Source organism: Sorex fumeus, unplaced genomic scaffold (genome assembly GCF_029834395.1).
Source record: "Sorex fumeus unplaced genomic scaffold, SorFum_2.1 ptg000018l, whole genome shotgun sequence".
Taxonomy (NCBI): Eukaryota; Metazoa; Chordata; class Mammalia; order Eulipotyphla; family Soricidae; genus Sorex; species Sorex fumeus.
The window spans coordinates 6,818,537-6,837,150 of record NW_026606075.1 but is presented as its reverse complement, the minus strand read 5'-3'; the positions used below and the strand labels follow the sequence as shown (position 1 = coordinate 6,837,150).

At 37.1% G+C, this 18,614-nt stretch overlaps 1 protein-coding gene and 1 pseudogene across 1 annotated transcript in view; one reads left to right on the top strand and one right to left on the bottom strand.

Moving 5' to 3' along the window:
* MCTP1 (multiple C2 and transmembrane domain containing 1) overlaps window positions 1–18,614 on the bottom strand; it is a 653,067-nt gene that overhangs the window by 485,851 nt on the left and 148,602 nt on the right. The window lies entirely within an intron of this gene.
* Window positions 12,932–14,791, top strand: LOC130021760 (eukaryotic initiation factor 4A-II-like; annotated as a pseudogene).

Below are 18,614 nucleotides of genomic sequence, written 5' to 3'. Positions count from 1 at the left end.
TCCTGACCGTGGTGCCTCCTCTCAGCTCCACACCCAGTTCAACTTAATGCCTCTAACCAGAGAGATTCACACTTCCAAGACCGCACCAGGTAACTATCCATTTAACACACAGAGACACACAATTAACACACACAGACACACATTCAGGCACACACCAACACACACACACACACACATACACACAGCATGTGATAACAACTGGAGTTGCAAAAACCAACACTTGAAAATATAAACACTTGTTTATACATATTTCAAATTCTTGGTTACAATTAAAGATAATACCAGTAACTAAAATCAAGTTTCCATCACTGTCCTAAGATTCAGTGGGAATTAAAAAAATGGGAGATGCCTTGGATTTATTCATAATTTAAATCTTTATCAAAACACCAGGAAATGTAAACTCTGCTTGACTAGTTTTGCACGTTCAAGTAGGCATGCAATGTAAATGAGCTTGGAGAAGTTTTAGTAAATAAGACAGGAAGCCAAAAGACAGGAAAGGTATGTGTGGAGAATAAAATCCTCTAAGACCCCAGGGCCTTTTTCTTTCCTTCCTTCCTTCCTTCCTTCCTTCCTTCCTTCCTTCCTTCCTTCCTTCCTTCCTTCCTCCTTCCTTCCTTCCTTTCTTTCTTTTTCTTTCTAGATCTATTAGGCTATTAAGATAATATCCAGAAAAATCGTCCATTTAAATCTAGGAATGCTACCAGACATGGAGGAATTATTGTCAATGTGAAGATGTGAAGCACATAAATTTGGACCCAGAAAGTGAATCTAGCTCTGTTTAGCTTCACTGATGAGGGCTCTCATTAAATTATGTTCCTTTTGCAAATATTCCTGCAATGCAGGGTAGCAAAGGAAAGATTACTTTTGGCTTCATTCTTTATTTATATTGTTTGTTTGTGTAAAATTTGCCAAGAGGAGGAGGAAATCTCTCATTAATGAAAGGCGTATAGGAACAAAGAACAACATATGCTTGGTAGCTGATTACTCAACTGCTCAATACACCTGGTAAGGACACCAAAGATATTATTAACCTTATGTTAAATATCACTTCCTTCCCAAAAGAATACTCACCAAGGTGAATGAGCTGGCTGCCCTATGAATGTGGGCATGTGGTCTTATAAACCCATTCTTTCCTTTGAGGGGAGACAACAAAGAATCCACACAGTTAGATTCCTTAACTCTTTATGCTATGCTGATAACCACTACATGGCACAAAAACATCAGCTAATCTAAATGGACCCTGCCCTGTTCAACTAACCATTTCAGTAGGAGAAAGGCACAGCAAACTACTTCTCAGGACAATGGACTCAGGACTGGTTCTAACATTTTTCCATTTGACACTCAGAAACCTGACTGGGTGACAAAGGTTGAGAAGGAAATGAGAGAAAAATGTTTCCAAATGTAAAAGTTTTCAAAAGAATTTTAGAAGCTCATTGCAGTGGCAGCATAGGGGGAAAAAACTGAAGTAATGAAATATATACCTACATACGCTTTGTGATTGATTCTCTTGGAGTAATAATGATCAAGAAGTCATGAGCCAACTGCCTTCCCATAGAGGAAGTGGAGTTCTTAGTTGCTGGGAAGGTCTACAGGATTCATTAGCAGTAGTTAGCTTCTCTCAATAAAGAGAATGAGTAATTAAAGGCTTTTTAATGATCTGTGCTCGCCTTTCTAAAACCAAAAACTTTGATTGTATTTCTTAAAAGCACAGTGCATATTATCACACTTTTCTGGAAATCGTGTCTGAAAGAAGTCCTAAATAATTTTTTTTCTCTCTCTTTTTTAGGTCACACCGATGATGCTCAGGGGTTACTCCTGGCTTTGTACTCAGGAATCACTCCTGGTGGTGCTCGGGAGGACCATGTGGGATGCTGGGAATAGAACTCCGGTGGGCCGCGTGCAAGACAAACGCCCTACCCGCTGTGCTGTTGCTCCAGCCCCGTAAATAATTTTTAATGTTGGAAAAATTCCTTTTCTTGTTAAAGAACTTTTATCATTTTATTCATTTAGAACCTGGCATGATAACAGGATGTTGGCAACAGACTTTTGAGTTGTTGGTTATAGTGGTCCTGTTTGACTACAATTGATGCTGCACTTGTGCTCATTTTGTCACACAGTGTTCAACTAATATTTGGCTATGTCTTCCAAGGTGAACTGGGTACATACCCAGGCTTAGATGTTTCTAACTTGGAGACGTTTACAGGCTATAAGTAGCACAATCAGATGTGTGCTCATGCAGTGAAGTAGAGTCTGTATGCCCTTGAAACTTGACACCAGGAAACTAATCTCAAGCTTTGAACACATTTCTATTTGAAGTTAACTCTCTTGGAGTTCGTTTCCCTCATTTATGAAATTAAGGAATAGAATTAGATGAACTGTAAGTCCCATTTCAGCTATAAAATTTTAACATCCTACATAATGAACACGACAGCTGCCACCAAATTTAAATACTAATTAAGAATTTTTTAGGGGCTGGAGAGATAGTTCATTGGGGTAGGTGCTTATCGTGCACACAGATGACCTGGCTTCAACACCCAGCACACCACAGTATCCCCCAAACACTGCCAGGAGTTAGCCCTGAGCACAGAGTCAGGAGTATGTCTTGAGCACCCACTGGATGAGGCCAAAAAATTAAAAAAAAATTTTTTTAAATTTTAGTTTATATAAATTAAATTGAAAGTGAAATTAAACAATATCTTAACTAAACCATAAAGACTTTATTCAGTCTTGTAAATTTTTGTGGATGTCACACAAAATTCTTACATAGCGGGATTTAAAAAAAAACGTGCAACAACAGAGAAAGCTAATGAACATCAGAGCACCTAGGTGCCAGAGAAGTAGCTTAACAGGCTGAGTGCATACATGATATGTAGAGGTGCTGGCCTGAGGCCACCACCAGATGCTACTGGGCACCACAGGATCAGATGAAATGTCCCAATTAAATAAAATGAGAGCATCAAGAATATGTCAGAATTACCTATGATATATTTTGCAATATAATATTAAATGAAATAAATGTTTTAATACATAAGTGAAGAGTACAATAATGCTAGACAAATAATTTCCTAGGGATAATCTTGATGGATATCATACTTAAAGTTTTCTTTACAATATATAGGGTAAAAATGTAAATATGGTAAGTTTTAAAATTTAAAAGATGTAAATCATCAAAATTTTAGACATTATGCTAGGTAGCTATGTTCTATAATTAGAAAATTATTATTTTATATATTATTATTAGAAATAATTAGAAAAAATAATAGAAATATATTATTAGAAAAATTATTTTGCACAGCTTCATAATAATATATTGAATGGCTATAAACAGAAAAAAATAGATCACAGTAGGAATATCTGTGGTCAAATTATGATTAATGAAATAAAGTTTTCCTATTAAAACTTTGCTTTAAAGAAAATATTATCTATTTGAAGTTGTACTCAAATCATGTAATAAATATACAAGAATAATAATAAAACTAAGAATTTTATGCTTAGAATATAAAGAGTAGAAAATGTTAAGCCAAAAATCAAATATATTGCAGAAAGATTTGTTTAGAAGTAAATGTTGTGAAGGAAAGGCAGTGTACAGTCATTGTATATTTTGTGGAACAACAGAGATCAGTATTCGAAGAACTGCTTTTGGAAGATTGCTGAATTCTTATTGACCTAAACACTTTGTATTCAAAATTCCCTCAAAAGTATATTAAACGTTTAAAACAAAATCAGTATGTGGATGATTGTTTTTTCCTTTTAGTGGCTAATAAAAAAGAACTTAGTGTAGAAATGTTACTTTTTATAAACAGACACCTTAATCTTTATAAGTATGTAATGTTGAATCTCCAAATGAAGCCTGTAACAGAGACTAAAGAGTAAAAAAGGTTTTCATTGTATTTCAAGATAGCAATCTACAAGTAAGACAGGAAGGAAACACATAATATTGGCAAGCAGAATTCTAAGATGGGCCCCAAATCCTGTCCCCTGCTCTTGGCCTTCCTTATAATTCCATTCCCTTATTGACACTTTGCCTGTGTCCCCAAAACGTAAAAAAACTTACACTCTTCTAAGTAAATGTATTTTACCTCAATAAATTTATAATAAGATCTCCTATCCTTTGTGTTGCGGAGATCTGTGATGACGAAAGAATTGTTTTCCCCCTTGAGAATGATTTCAGTCTCTCATGAAGGGACCAGGACAATCACTCCTTCGCTTCCATTGCATTCAAGCTCTGAAGACATATGCTGCCACTGTGGAAAATCATCATGGGTTTAGGTTGCAGGGACTTCTGGGAGCTGAGAACAAACCCTTGTTGAGATAACAGGAACCTCATATCTACAAGCACAGATAAACGCATTCTCTAACAGACGTGAGTGGCTGGAGAGAAGTACTTGGAGCTTCAGGAAGAGCCACAGTATGCTTACACTTTAACAGTGCAGCTTGAAAAATTCTGAGCAGAGGATAGATATCTGAAAAAGGAAGATTTTTACCATAAAAATTGTGAGTAAACAATGCCCAAAGAGAGAGACAGAGAGACAAAGAGATAGACAGAGAGAGACAGAGAGATAAGAAAAGCACCTGCCATAGAGGCAGGCTAAGGGGTGGGGGTGAGATGGTGATGGGAGGGAACTTGGGGACACTGGTGCCAGAAATGTACATTGATGGAGGGATGGGTATTGGAATACTGTGTGACTGAAATCTAATCATGAACAGTTTCGTAAGAGTATATCTCAGAGTGATTCAATAAAAAAAATTAAAAAATTAAAATTAAAAAAAATTTAAATTATGAGCAAATTAATTTATCAGTCTTGAAGTTGCTAAGATGATAATAATTCCTTATACAGTCCATAACCAATGACTATATTACACAGCCATTGACCATAACAGAATTCGTCACTGCCCATCGCATACTTTAGGGCCAGCAAACACACCTGCATGACCTAATCTGAAAAGTGAACTAGACATTCTGAATCAAATATCCACTTTAGAATTCTTTTTTGTGGGCTGTAAAAATACCATCTATGCTTTTCATACTTGTGTGGCTAAGTAGATTCAGTTTGAGTACTGATCTTGGTTCTCCATTTACCATTACTCAAGACTTATTCATAACCATAAACATCAATTCCCTAGCATGTTATATTTCACAAAACTAAAAATTTATTTTTCATCTGACTTCTTCAGGGTCATCTTGATCATAGTTCTACAGATGAAGAATAAATAGCGACAGATTCAATGACTTGCTAAGTGACATATTCTTGATTGATATTTCAAATGGAAAAATTGGGACTTATGTCAAAATCTGTACATTTATTATGGCTTTGACTACTATAGTTAACTGCAAATATTTGTATGGTCAATTAAATACACAAACCAATTTTATGTTTTATTTCTGGTTAAGGGACATATCCAACAATGTTGAGGAACTGTTCTGATGTCCAGTGACCTACGGTTGCTCCTAGCTATACTACGGACTATATTATACTGGGAATGAAAGCTAGGATTCCTAACTGCAAACCATGTTCTCCCAGCCACAATTCAATTTTAAAACTAAATCTGTCAGCACACTGATTTGTCAGTAAAAAATACATTTTCCCAATATCCAAAACACTGCTGAAACTATACATTCTTGTTACATTCATGGCTGAGTTTATGAACAGAACAATCAAGCTCCCTGGAAAATTTTAAATTTGATAAGTGACTAAAATTTCAGACACTTTATCAAAGAAAACAGGTACATGTAGAAATGCTTTTCACCACTTATCAACAAGAAATGCAACTCAAAACAACTATGAGATATCTCACAACAGTGAGATTGGCAAAGATGAAAAAGAACAGAAACAACCAGTGATGGTATGGATGTGAAGAAAAGAAACACTAATTCATTGTTGGGAATGTTAACTGGTCTGACCTTTATGAAAAGCAGTATAAAAATATCTCAAAAAATAAAGTTTTGAGCTTTCCATATGACATAGCAATCTGTTTCTTTGCACCAAGTATCCCAAAACACTCATTCAAAAAGACATTTGTGCTACTGTAATCAATTGAATTACTATTTACAATGGTCACGATCTGACAATTTCCCAAGAGTCCAAGTACATTTGATTAAAGAAATTGTGGAACATAACCATGATGCTAGCCTACTCGGATTGGGGTCGAGCATCCTCCACCTAGATCCTCCAAATTCCAGTAGGCGGGGGTCACACCCACCAACTGGCCCCCTGGCGCCGTGTAATCCCATCAACGACCAAGACTCAGAGACTATAAAAACCAGCTCTTATTATCTCATTCCTACTTTGGACAAACTGGCAGGCTACCGAATGTAGCCTGCCCACACAGCAGAGTCCAGCAAACTCCCCGTGGCATACCCAATATGCCAAATACCAGTAACAATGATGGGTCTCATTCTCCTAAACAGCCTTGAATATAATATCAGGGCTAGGATGAAGGAGACATTACTGGGGCCTGCTCGAGGCAATTTACGAATAACAGGATGATTTGTGTGTGTTGTGTGAACCATGATGAAAAACTACTTAGCTATAAGAAAAGAAAAAGAAACATGCAATGCATCAAGTTGTGGATTGAAATAGAGAATATTATGCAGAGTGAGGTCAGTTAGGAGGAGTGGGAAAAATAAAGAATTATTTCTATCTTATGTGAGATATAAGGAAATATAATAAGGGAATAACATATGACAAAGTCAAAGAACCTGAAAGCAGGTCTACAGAACTGAACTTCCCAACAAGGAATGACCAGTTGGAGGGGTCCTTATAACATTGGTGGCCAGAAACAGACACCTGACTGATGGTTGTGGTATTAAAATGCTTTATTCATGAAAATTTCACTAACATTTAGTGAATCATCATGTCTCAATAAAAAATGGAGAAAAATATTTACCTCCAAAGCTGTCACATTGCCTAAGGTGCCCAATGTTATTACAAAGATTTACTTCTGTTCCCCAAATCCCTTTTTCAAAACATGGATATAAGAGTCTAAATAATTAAGAAAAATGTATATGTAAATAAATGAAAGTTGGACTCTTTTGAATTAAAATTGTCATACATAAATTTATAGAAATACAAAAATAATGTGTGGCATTACGTTTTTCTAATTTATTAAGCAAATGCATAGTTCCTATCTTTTTGTTGAAAGGACGCTGCCATCAAAGGCCTCGGAGAGTGAAGAGATAGAATAAAGGCATTGGGCCCTGCAGGTAAACGGAATATTCATGAATTCATTTTTATTTAACTTCAGACAGAGACATGGTGTTGAAAGCTTATTTTCTAGGATACTCTGCTGTATCAAGGTAATTCATTTACCCAAACCAAAAACCGAGGAAGAGAAAATTAAAATATTTGCCTCTAGAAGAGGTAAAGATTTGCACTTAATCCATTTTTTAGATGAAAAGAAATTAATTGGTGTTATCATTAAAATTCTAGAAGAAAAGTTCAAGTTTTCTAATTTCAAATAAACAAGGCACTAAAAAAGCCACATACTGTCATAGCTTAGACTAGTTTTGCATCTTTGTAATAAAAAATATAACATCGCGAGCAGGGACCAGTGAACTACTGTGTGGGGCCAATTCAGTGAGCTGTGTGTTTTGTAAATTAGATTTTTTTGCTACACAACCCTATTCCTGAGTCTTTGTTTATGCCTTGTTCCCTGTCTCAATGACAATACTCAGTCATCATGATAGAGACTGTTGGGGCTGCAAAACCTAAAATATTTTTTGGCTCTGCATAGAAAATGTTTGCCAACCTCTGTTCTAGTTCATGAAAAAGTATTACTTGATCTTGGTATGTATCCACAATACCTAGACACCTGGAAAAAATAGTGCATGGCCCGATTTCATGAAAACCCTTGGTCAATAAAATAAAAGCAGTTTTTTTAAACAGAAAGTTTACAAAAACAAAATGTTATATATAGAGTCTGTCTGTTGAGCCTGTAAATACAGACTGAAGTATTATGAATTGTGACAACACCTCACTTGTTTTCGAAGCATTACTAAATAGCGAATAAGTGCCACTGATACCTTTTGCCATTATATAATATGAACTGCAATTTAAACCTCAACATTCTAGTCAGAAAAAATTTTAATGCATTTTCCTCTTTTATAGATTTTTATGCAATATAACTCAGTACAAAGGATTCACAATCCTCTGTATACAAATTAACTCTAAATCCTGGCTGAATGGAAAACAGTAAAAAGTGAAATAACAAAGCTGCGATCACTTTTGAAATAATAGAATATGTTTGGTAATAAATATTAAATCCAGTGTATTATAATGACTCTATTGTCAAGAATCCAGGAAGAAAATAACACCAAGGAACAGCAGGTCTGTTCCAGCATTTTCCAAAATACAGATCATTTAAACAGCATATGTAATTTTTATATAAATGATTAAACCCGAAAGCAATTATTTAACAGTCAAATCTATTTTATAACTTTTATTATGTTCCTAAGATCTGAAAGTTTTTTGATGGGCATATAGGCACATCACATTTTTTAAAGTATCATTAAAAAATATTTATGCTACCCCATCACACCCTACCTCTGTGGCAGGGCATTCCCTTTTGTTATCTCTCTCCTTTTGAGTGTTGTGGTTTGCAAGAGAGACATTGAGTGGCAATCATGTTTGGTCTATAGTCTACTCTCATCATGCTTCTCCCATCCTGGGAGATTCTCCCAACATCCTTTATTTGGCGCTCCCTTCTCTATCTGAGCTGCCTTTTCCCATGGGGGGTGGGAGGGTTACTGGGATCCGTGGTGGTGGAGAATGGGCACTGGTTGGAGGGATGGGTATTCAATCATTGTATAACTGAAACCCAAGCACAAAAATTTGTAAGTCTACAACTGTACCTCATGGTGTTTCACTAATAAAAATTTTTATAAAAAATGAAAAAAAAATTCACGCTACCTATCAGTGGCGCCAGAGCGGTAGCATAGTGGGAAGGGCATTTGCCTTTCACACGGCCCACCCAGATTTGATTCCTCCGTCCCTTTCAGAGAGCCCAACAAGCTACGGAGAGTATTCCGCCTGCATGGCAAGCTCCCCGTGACATACTCAATATGCCAAAAACAGTAACAAGTCTCACAATGGAGACGTTACTGGTGCCCACTTGAGCAAATCGATGAACTACGGGAGGACAGTGCTACAGTGCTACCTATCAGTTAGTATCCCAGTCCACAATCTGTGGAACTGGAATGATACCGTAACAGTGCAAGAACTAAAGTCAGCATACGTGGATTTCAGGATAGGTTTTAGCTTCATAAAAGAAGGGGGCCTCTAGCTATGCTGTCCTATTTTGAGTTAAGGGCAAGCAGCCTCCCGGCCTGCACCTCCCCTCCACTTCCAGAGCCCCAGCAGCCACGATCACCTCCCATAGTCACCAAGTCAACTCATTGGCCCCAACAACAGATCCTGAAGTCTCCAGATCTGCCAATTTCTCAAGAGTGAAATTCCAATAGGAGCACAGCAAATCAGGTGGGAAAGGAACAAAGAAGCCAACTAAATCCCCTAACAAAAACAATAACACAGAAGAGTAAACTGGCAACGAATAGTTAAGACCAGGATTTAACAGCCTGTAGTGAGATAAGACAATTTTAACGTTAAAAAATAAGGTAAAGGTAAAGGCCCTCCCGTTGATCTTCGATTTGCTTGAGCGGGCCCAGTAATGTCTCCATTGGAGACTTTGTTGTTACTGTGTTTGGCATATCGAATACGTCACAGGTAGCTTGCCAGGCTCTGCCATGCAGGCGAGATACTCTCGGTAGCTTGCCGGGCTCTCCGAGAGGGGCGGAGGAATCGAACTTGGGTCGGCCATGTTGGCTGCGTGCAAGGCAAACGCCCTACCACTGTGCTATCGCTCCAGCCCAACGTTAAAAAAATATTATTTTTAAAAGTATTGATCTTAATATTGAAGATTTGTTATCCAATGGATTTTAACTTTAGAATTTATCAACAGCTTTGGCTTTTATCTACATTTAAAATTAATTAAATAAATAAAAGTATATATAAAAAAAAAAGTAGGAGGCCTCTCTAGTATAAAAAATCCAGACCACAATACCATATCTCCATACAACTACTGACTTTACACATGTGACCCAAAGTTCACTACCATATCTGATACTCTCGATATTTGAGATATTCAAGAAAGTATTAAATACTATGAGTATTTCTTTCGCTTCTCTGGGATTTTTATACTCCTTCATATATTAGTCACTTTTTGTTGGCCTAAAATTTACTATATGTTCATCTACCAAAAACAGAATGCCACCTATTTTTTCCTACAAGTATTTGCTAAAGTAGTTCATAAGCTTCCAAGGATAAAGAGATGGGCAGACAAAAACAAAGGCCCCAAAATATGAAATATGTAGCTGCAATAGACATATTCATGGATGCTGGGTGCGCATCCAGGGTTTAACACTGTCTATGTGCTTAGGAATCACTTCTAGTGCTGCTCATGGGATTACGTACAACAAACGCCATACTTTCTGGAGCCACGTCTATGGATTTTATAAGTATGCAGACACTTAGTCTTCATTCTGATCTGGGTGTCCGATATTCTGAAAGAACTCATAACTTGGGGGCTGGAGTGACAGCACAGCGGATAGGGGATTTGCCTTGCACACAGCTGACCCGGGTTTGATTCCCAGCATCCCACATGGTCCCCCGAGCACTGCTAGGAGTAATTCCTGAGTGCAAGAGTCAAAAATAACCCCCGGGCATCGCCGGGTATGACCAAAAAAAAAAAAAAAACCCTCAACATAATTTTTGCAAGTTCTATTGGTATTTTGTACGTACAATGAAATTTGATAGTCACTTGTCCGGAACATGCACCATATAGAAAAGAAAAAGCATTACATATCAATGCAAATATAATGTAGAATGCATGAATTTACACTTTGAGAAATTAGGGAGAACTTTTCTGAACATGTAATCTTGAAACTGAGACTTAAATAACAAATCCACCAAGCAGAGAAAGGACAGAGGTAGCAGAAGAGGAAATGTACAAAAGAGGTATCTTTATTTTATTTCATGTACCCAAATCCTTAGTCAAAAATTAGTTGACCATAGAGCTGAGATTTGTTGCCGGGGGTCTAGATTTTAATCCTTTGATCAGAGCATCTATCATTATTTCAATATGATGCTGTTTTGTTTATGAAAGCTGTATAATATGGTTTCAAGTCAGATACTACAATATCTCCTAATTTCTTAGTATAGCTTTGACTATTTGGAGTGTTTTATAATTGCATACTAATTTAATTAGTGACTATTCTAAGTCCTTGAATTATGTCACCAGAATTTTGATTGGGATTACATTGAGTCTATATAACAATTTAGGTAGGTGGTCATATTGATATTATTGGCTCTTGCAATCCATGAATATGGAATATTTTCCATTTCCTGAGGTCCTTTTCAATGTTTTTCATATGTGACATAGTTTTCTTGATACCTGGTATACCTGGTATTTTGCATCTTCTGTTAAATTGATTACTCAATCTTTTTGACACTCTGGAATAGTACTTATTTGGGGCCACACCTGACTGTGGTAAGGGCTTACTCCTGACTCTGCACTCAGGGATCACTCCTGGTGGGCTCAGGGTCCACATGGGATGCTAGGAATAAAACACAGGTCAGCAGCATGCAAGGCAAGTGCCTTTCTCTTCTGATTCATTATTACATACAGGAATATGACAGATTTCTGTGTATTGACTTTATAGCCTGCTACCTTGATGTATTAGTTTATTATTTCCAGAAGCTTTTTAGTGCAATCTTAAGCATCTTCTATGCAAAATATGTAATCTGAAAATGGTAGTAATTTGATTTCTTCTTTTCCAATTTGAGTCCCTTTGATGTTTTCCTTGCTTAATTGCTGTTACTAGTATTTCTAACACTAAACTGAATAAAAGACATTAGACAACCTCGCCTTCTTCTTGACTTCAAAAGGAAATTCTTTCAGTTTTTCACAACTGAAAATGAAACTGGCTGTGGGTTTACTTTAAACAGCCATTTTTATCTTGAAGAAAGTTTCTCCTATAAAAACAATTTTTAGGATTTTTTATAATGAGTAGTTGTTACATTTTTTGGAAACCTTTCTCTACATAGATTGATATGATCAATTGGTTCTTAATTTTTCCTTTTATTGATATTGTGTAGTACATTGGTTTATTTGTTTATTTGGTTCTGGGAAAGCCAGATTACCACATTAAAAACTGATCCTGAATCTGTATCTCACACCTTTACTAAAAATCAACTCAAGATCAATCAAAGACCTTGGTATCAGCCCAGAATCCATGAATACACTAAGGAAAATTTTGGCAGAAAAATCTAAGACATGGACCTCAAAGGTGTTTTCAATGATAATATTTATTTGCAAAGACAACAGAAACAAAGATAAACAAACTGTAAATGATAAAAGTAAAGTAAAGTAAAGGCCCTCCCGTTGATCGTCGATTTGCTCGAGCGGGCCCAGTAACGTCTCCATTGGAGACTTTGTTGTTACTGTGTCTGGCATATCGAATACTCTCGGTAGCTTGCCGGGCTTTCCGAAAATGATACTACATAAAATTTAAAAGTTACTGCAAGGTAAGATAAACATAAACTAAAACTAAAATGTTCCCTCCTGAATAGGAGAAAAAAGGGCTGGAGCGATAGCACAGCGGTAGGGTGTTCGCCTTACAAGCAGCCAACATGGCTGACCTGAGTTCGATTCCTCCGCCCCTCTTGGAGAGCCCGGCAAGCTACCGAGAGTATTCGATATGCCAGACACAGTAACAACAAAGTCTCCAATGGAGACGTTACTGGGCCCGCTCGAGCAAATCAACGATCAACGGGAGGGCCTTTACCTTTTTACCTTTATTTGAAATCAACATACAGTTAAAGCGTTAATATCCAAGCTATATGCAAAGTGTGCAAAAACTTCAACAAGCTTTCCAGTCAGGCGCTGAGTGGCTCTTCAGATCATGTCTGGTGGCTCTGCAGATTATAACAGAGAACATGGCGGCCTAGAGAGAATGAACCCTGATGGTGTCATCGAGAGCAACTGGAATGAGATTGTTGATAACTTTGATGATATGAATTTAAAGGAGTCTCTTCTCAAAATGCTTATGGTTTTGAGAATCCTTCAGCTATTCAGCAGAATGCTATTATTCCTTGTATTAAAGATCCAAAAAGTCATTCTGGCACTTGGAGATTATATGGGAGCAACTTGTCATACATACATTGGTGGAACCAATGTTCGAAATGAAATGCAAAACCTCCAGGCTGAAGCACCACATATTGTTGTTGGCACACCTGGGAGAGTTTTTGGTATGTTAAACAGAAGATACCTTTCTCCAAAATGGATCAAAATGTTTGTTTTGGATGAAGCAGATGAGATGTTGAGCTGGGGGTTTAAGGATCAAATCTACGAGATTTTTCAAAAACTAAATACAAGTATTCAGATTGTGTTGCTCTCTGCCACAATGCCATCTGACATGTTGTAAATGACCAAAAAATTTATGAGAGATTCCATTCGAATTCTTGTGAAAAAAGGAAGAGTTGACCCTTGAAGGAATCAAACAATTCTATATTAATGTCGAGAGAGAGGAATGGAAGTTGGATATGCTTTGTGGGTTATTTGAGACACTGACAATTACGAAGGCGGTCATTTTTCTCAATACAAGATGCAACGTGGACTGGCTTACAGAGAAAATGCATGCCAGGGACTTCACAGTTTCTGCTTTGCATGGTGACATGGACCAGAAGGAAAGAGATGTTATCATAAGAGAATTTCGATCAGAATCAAGCCATCTTCTGATCACTACTGACTTGTTGGCTCATGGAATTGATGTGCAACAAGTGTCATTAGTTATAAACAATGATCTTCCTACCAATCATGAAAACTATATTCACAGGAATCAATAGCAGTAGTTGATGACGAGATGGTACTCAGAAACAGCGTTGACGTAATTTAGGACATGGAATCATAAGTGAAACAGCACACTGTTTGAATAAAGAGTGAGTAGAATTGGCAGAGGGGGTCGATTTGGGAGGAAAGGTGTGGCTATAAACTTTGTTAATGAAGAAGACAAGAGGATTCTTCATGTCATTGAGACTTTCTACAATACTACAGTAGAGGAAATGCCAATGAATGTGGCTAACCTTATTTAATTCCTGGGATGAGATATAATTTTTGAATGCAGTGCTCGCTGTTGCTAACTAGGTGATCACAACATGCATTGTGCTTCTTTCTCTGGGAATATTTGAATCTTGTCTCAATTTTCATAACGAATCAGAAATACAGATTTTGATAGCAAAGTAACTTTAATTGTGAGCTCTTGTGAGCAAAGTCATTGGCTTATCCTCTAGAGTTAGAGTTGGGATTGGGTATAAAAGATGGGGTCTGTAAAATCTTTCTTTCTTAGAACTTTATTTCCTAGTTATGTATAAATGGTTGTATTAGGAGTTCTCTATCATTTAATAATAAATATACTTGTGGACTAAAAGATATAAGTGCTGTATAAAATTCGTCACTTATGTTAAACTAGCATACCTGCCTTTATTGCATTTGTCATCAGCCTCCAGAGAAAGGCCCTTAAGATTGACAATTTTTTAGAAAAGCATTTGAATGCATTTTGTTTTGGTATTGTATTTATTCAATAAAGTAATCAGTGCTAAGTGTGAACTGGACCCTGTTGCTAAGCCCCAGCAAGCAATCATATCTTAGTAGGGTATAACCCCAAGTAAAATTGCCATATTGCACATGTCTTAATGAAGCTTGAATGTTTAATAAAGTGTATATTCACTTTAAAAAAGGTCAATGAGAACAACAAAGTATGATAAACCAATTAAAAAATTGGGAGGGAGCTAAAGACATAGTATAGTTAGTTAAGGCACTTGCCTTATTGTATATGACCCAGTTTCAACCCCAGAACTGCACATGGTTCCCTGAACCACTCCTGAGTGATCCCTGACCATAGAGACAAGAGAAACAAAAGTAATTCCTGAGCACTTCCAGGTGTGGCCCAAAAATAAAAACACAAAATTTTAAAAAATAGGAATAGAAAATAAACAGACACTTCTCTAAAGAAGACAAATGTCCAGTAGGCATATGGAAAAGTTTTTATCATCATTTATCAGGAAAGTCCAAATCAAGATGACAATAAGATATCTACTCATACCAGTGAGAATATATATATAGATTATTATATATATAGTATATATGAATAAAAGGAATTTTCATCCACAACGGTGGGAATGTCATCTAGTTCCACCCTGTGAAAAATAGTATGTAAATGTCTCCGAAAAGTAAGACTATAGTTTTTATATGGTACAACAAATTTAGTTCTTAATATCTACCTCCACAACAAAAAACATTCATTCAAAGGATATATGCACACCATTATTTATTGCAGAACTTTATACAGTAGCAGCTATACAGAATCAACACAAGTGTCCAATAACGAAGGAGTGGATAACGAAGGTGTTATATACACAACTGAAGACTAATAGCAGCAAGGAAAGACACAATTCACTGAAACTTGGATGGAACTGAAGGAAAAAAATATGTAAATTAAAGTAACTCAAAAGAAGAATGACAAATAATGTTCCCACTTACTTGTGGCATATAAAATAGCAATGCAAAAAAAAATTCAAGATATCAAAGGTAGACAAACCGGTGTCTCTAGATTATAGAAATGAAAAAGTCTGGAAAGGAGAGAAATAGAAGTGGGGAAGGAAGAGACAATCAGGAGGTAACAGAGGTATGCATCATTGAACACACTGAACACATTGTGTAGAGGTGTGGTGTGTGTATATATATCTATATATCTATCTATATATATATATAATATATCTCTAAACCATAGAGCCAAGAGTACAGGAAGCATTGACCCGAATTAAATAACAATGCTGAAAACATGCATGTTAATGGCAACAGGCTAGGGGTGGGGTGGGAGCAAATCTCAAGACACTGGTGGAAGGAAGTTGACACTGAGAGTGGAATTAGTGTTGGAATATTGTTTGCCTGAAACACCGTTATGGACACTTTTGTAAATTGCAGTATTTAATGGGAAAAAAAGAAAGGAAGGAAGGAAGGAAAGAAGGAAGGAAGGAAGGCAGGAAGGAAGGAAGGAAGGAAGGAAGGAAGGAAGGAAGGAAGGGAGGGAGGGAGGGAGGGAGGGAGATGTAACATGGCAGTTAAATTCAACCTAAAAAATACTGAGTTTACAATAAAAGAATTACCGTTTAAAAATAATAAAACTTAGTTTTATTAAAAGAAGAAGCAATCTCTGTGGAAATAAAGGCATGGGAAAGATACACTATTTCAGAATATTAAAAATATCTAATATAGGGGATGCATGCAGAAAGTGCAGGAGAAGAAGTTGGAAAAATAAGTCCAGGCCAAACCCTGAAGGCACTGTTTGCTCTGCTAAAATTGTGATTCTCTATCTTAAGCCATTGGGAATTACAAAAGTTTTGTGACCAAAAAGTGGTCTGATTAAAAAAAGTGAAAATTGTCAGGGAAAATAAGATGGAAACAGGAAGATGCGCTATCCTTAGTGAGAAATGAAGAGGCCTTAAATAAAAATTGCTGTGTTAAGGGAAAAAAGTGGCAAGTAAAATAGATTTCTAGAGAGTAGTAATGATATATCCAGGTGACAAAATAGATGGAACAGAGAGCTGGAAGAAAATGTCTGGTTTCTAATTTGAAAGACTGAGCTGGATGATAACTATTATTAATATTAGAAATTTATATAATAGGGGCTGGAGCAATAGCACAGCGGGTAGGGCATTTGCCCTGCATGCAACTGACCTAGGTTCAATTCCCAGCATCCCATATGGTCCCCTGAGCACCGCCGGGAGTAATCCCTGAGTTCATGAACCAGGAGTAACTCCTGTGCATCACTGGGTGTGACCCAAAAAGAAAAAAAAATTATATAATAGAAGCTACCACTTTAAGAATAGCTGTCATTCTAGGCTTTGTTCTAAAAGCTTTGTCCACTCAGTTCTCATTTGACACCAATTCTATTCACCTCCAAAATGAAGAAATTGAGGCTTCAGAGAGAGTACAGGGGTTAAGGTGCTTGCCTTGCAAGCTTATGACCCATCTGAATTCCAGCATAACAAATGGTCTCCAAAATACTATCAGAGGTCACTCTGGGCCGAGCCAGTAGTAGTCCCTAACTGGATGTGTCCCACCCCACACACAAAACAAAGACGAGGAAACTCAGACAGAGGGGCTGAGTAACTCGCGCATAGTCATTATCCAGGATGTGGACAAAAACAATCTAAACCCAGGCAGTCAGCTCTTAATTGCACTGCTGTGTTCCTATATATAGACAACACAGAGAAGCATATGGGAATTGAGGAATCTGATGCCATTTGTGGAAGAGTTCTGTTCCATTAGGGAGATTTGGTGAGATGCCTCGAGGACAGCTGAGGAAGGCTGTAGAAGTCAGGAAAACAGGAGGTCCCAGGAATTGAGTCAGAAGTCATTTGTTGTATAGGAAGTTTGATACTAGTAGTGTAAAGGAATATCACGTGAAGGAAAAAGAGAAGTGGGCTAAGAATAACATCCATAATATATTACAGAGCAATGGACTCATTTCATTTCATTTCATCATCCTGTTATTCGTCGATTGCCTCGAGCAGGCCCCAGTAACGTCTCCTTCATCCTAGCCCCGAGATTATATTCAAGGCTCTTTAGGAGAATGAGACCCATCATTGTTACTGGTATTTGGCATATTTGGTACGCCACGGGGAGTTTGCCAGACTCTGCCCTGTGGGCAGGCTACATTCGATAGCCTGCAAGTTTGTCCAAAGTAGGAAGGAGACAATAAGATGTCATAAAAAAAAGTTCTGATAAGATGTCGCACGGCCGCGAATGCGGCTGCGCAGTTCCGGGGTCTGGATTTTATAGTCTCTGAGTCTTGGCCGCTGATGGGATTACACAGCGCCAGGGGGCCAGGTGGTGGGTGTGACCCCCCGCCTACTGGAATTTGGAGGATCTGGGTGGAAGATGCTCGACTCCAATCCGAGTAGGCTTGGAGGTCTCGGCCCCGGAACCCGCGTGGGTTAATAGCATACTAGTATGCTATGGTATATGTAGGTTTATATTTTCTCATCTATATTCATTCTATTACAAACAAAATTTCATTTCCTTGAGAAGGCTGTATCTTCATCTATCAAAATAAAATTAAAATTATGTATTTTAAAGGGTAATAAAATAACTACTTGACAGAGGCCACAAACACTAGTTCGTCGACTTAAAATTATGAGAGAAAAAAACATTGGAAGAAATACTCTTAAGTGTAAGCAAATAAATTTGACATTCTCTTTCTGATTATTTATGGACTACAAGAAAAATAGTTAAACTACCATGCAAGACGCTGTAAATAGAGACTATATTATGTCAGCAAGGTTTTAAAATGTTATGTTAAAGTAATATTTCAACAGTACTCATATTATGAGATTTTAGCTCAAATATTAATGGAATGCCATATTGCAATATAAGATTCTAAAGGCTACACCCATCATTTTAGAAGCAAAGGAAAGTTTGGATTACTTTCATTTCACCCAGTCCTAATAATAGCCAGCTTCTTTCTATAACAAAAAGATTTCATGTCACTATTGCTA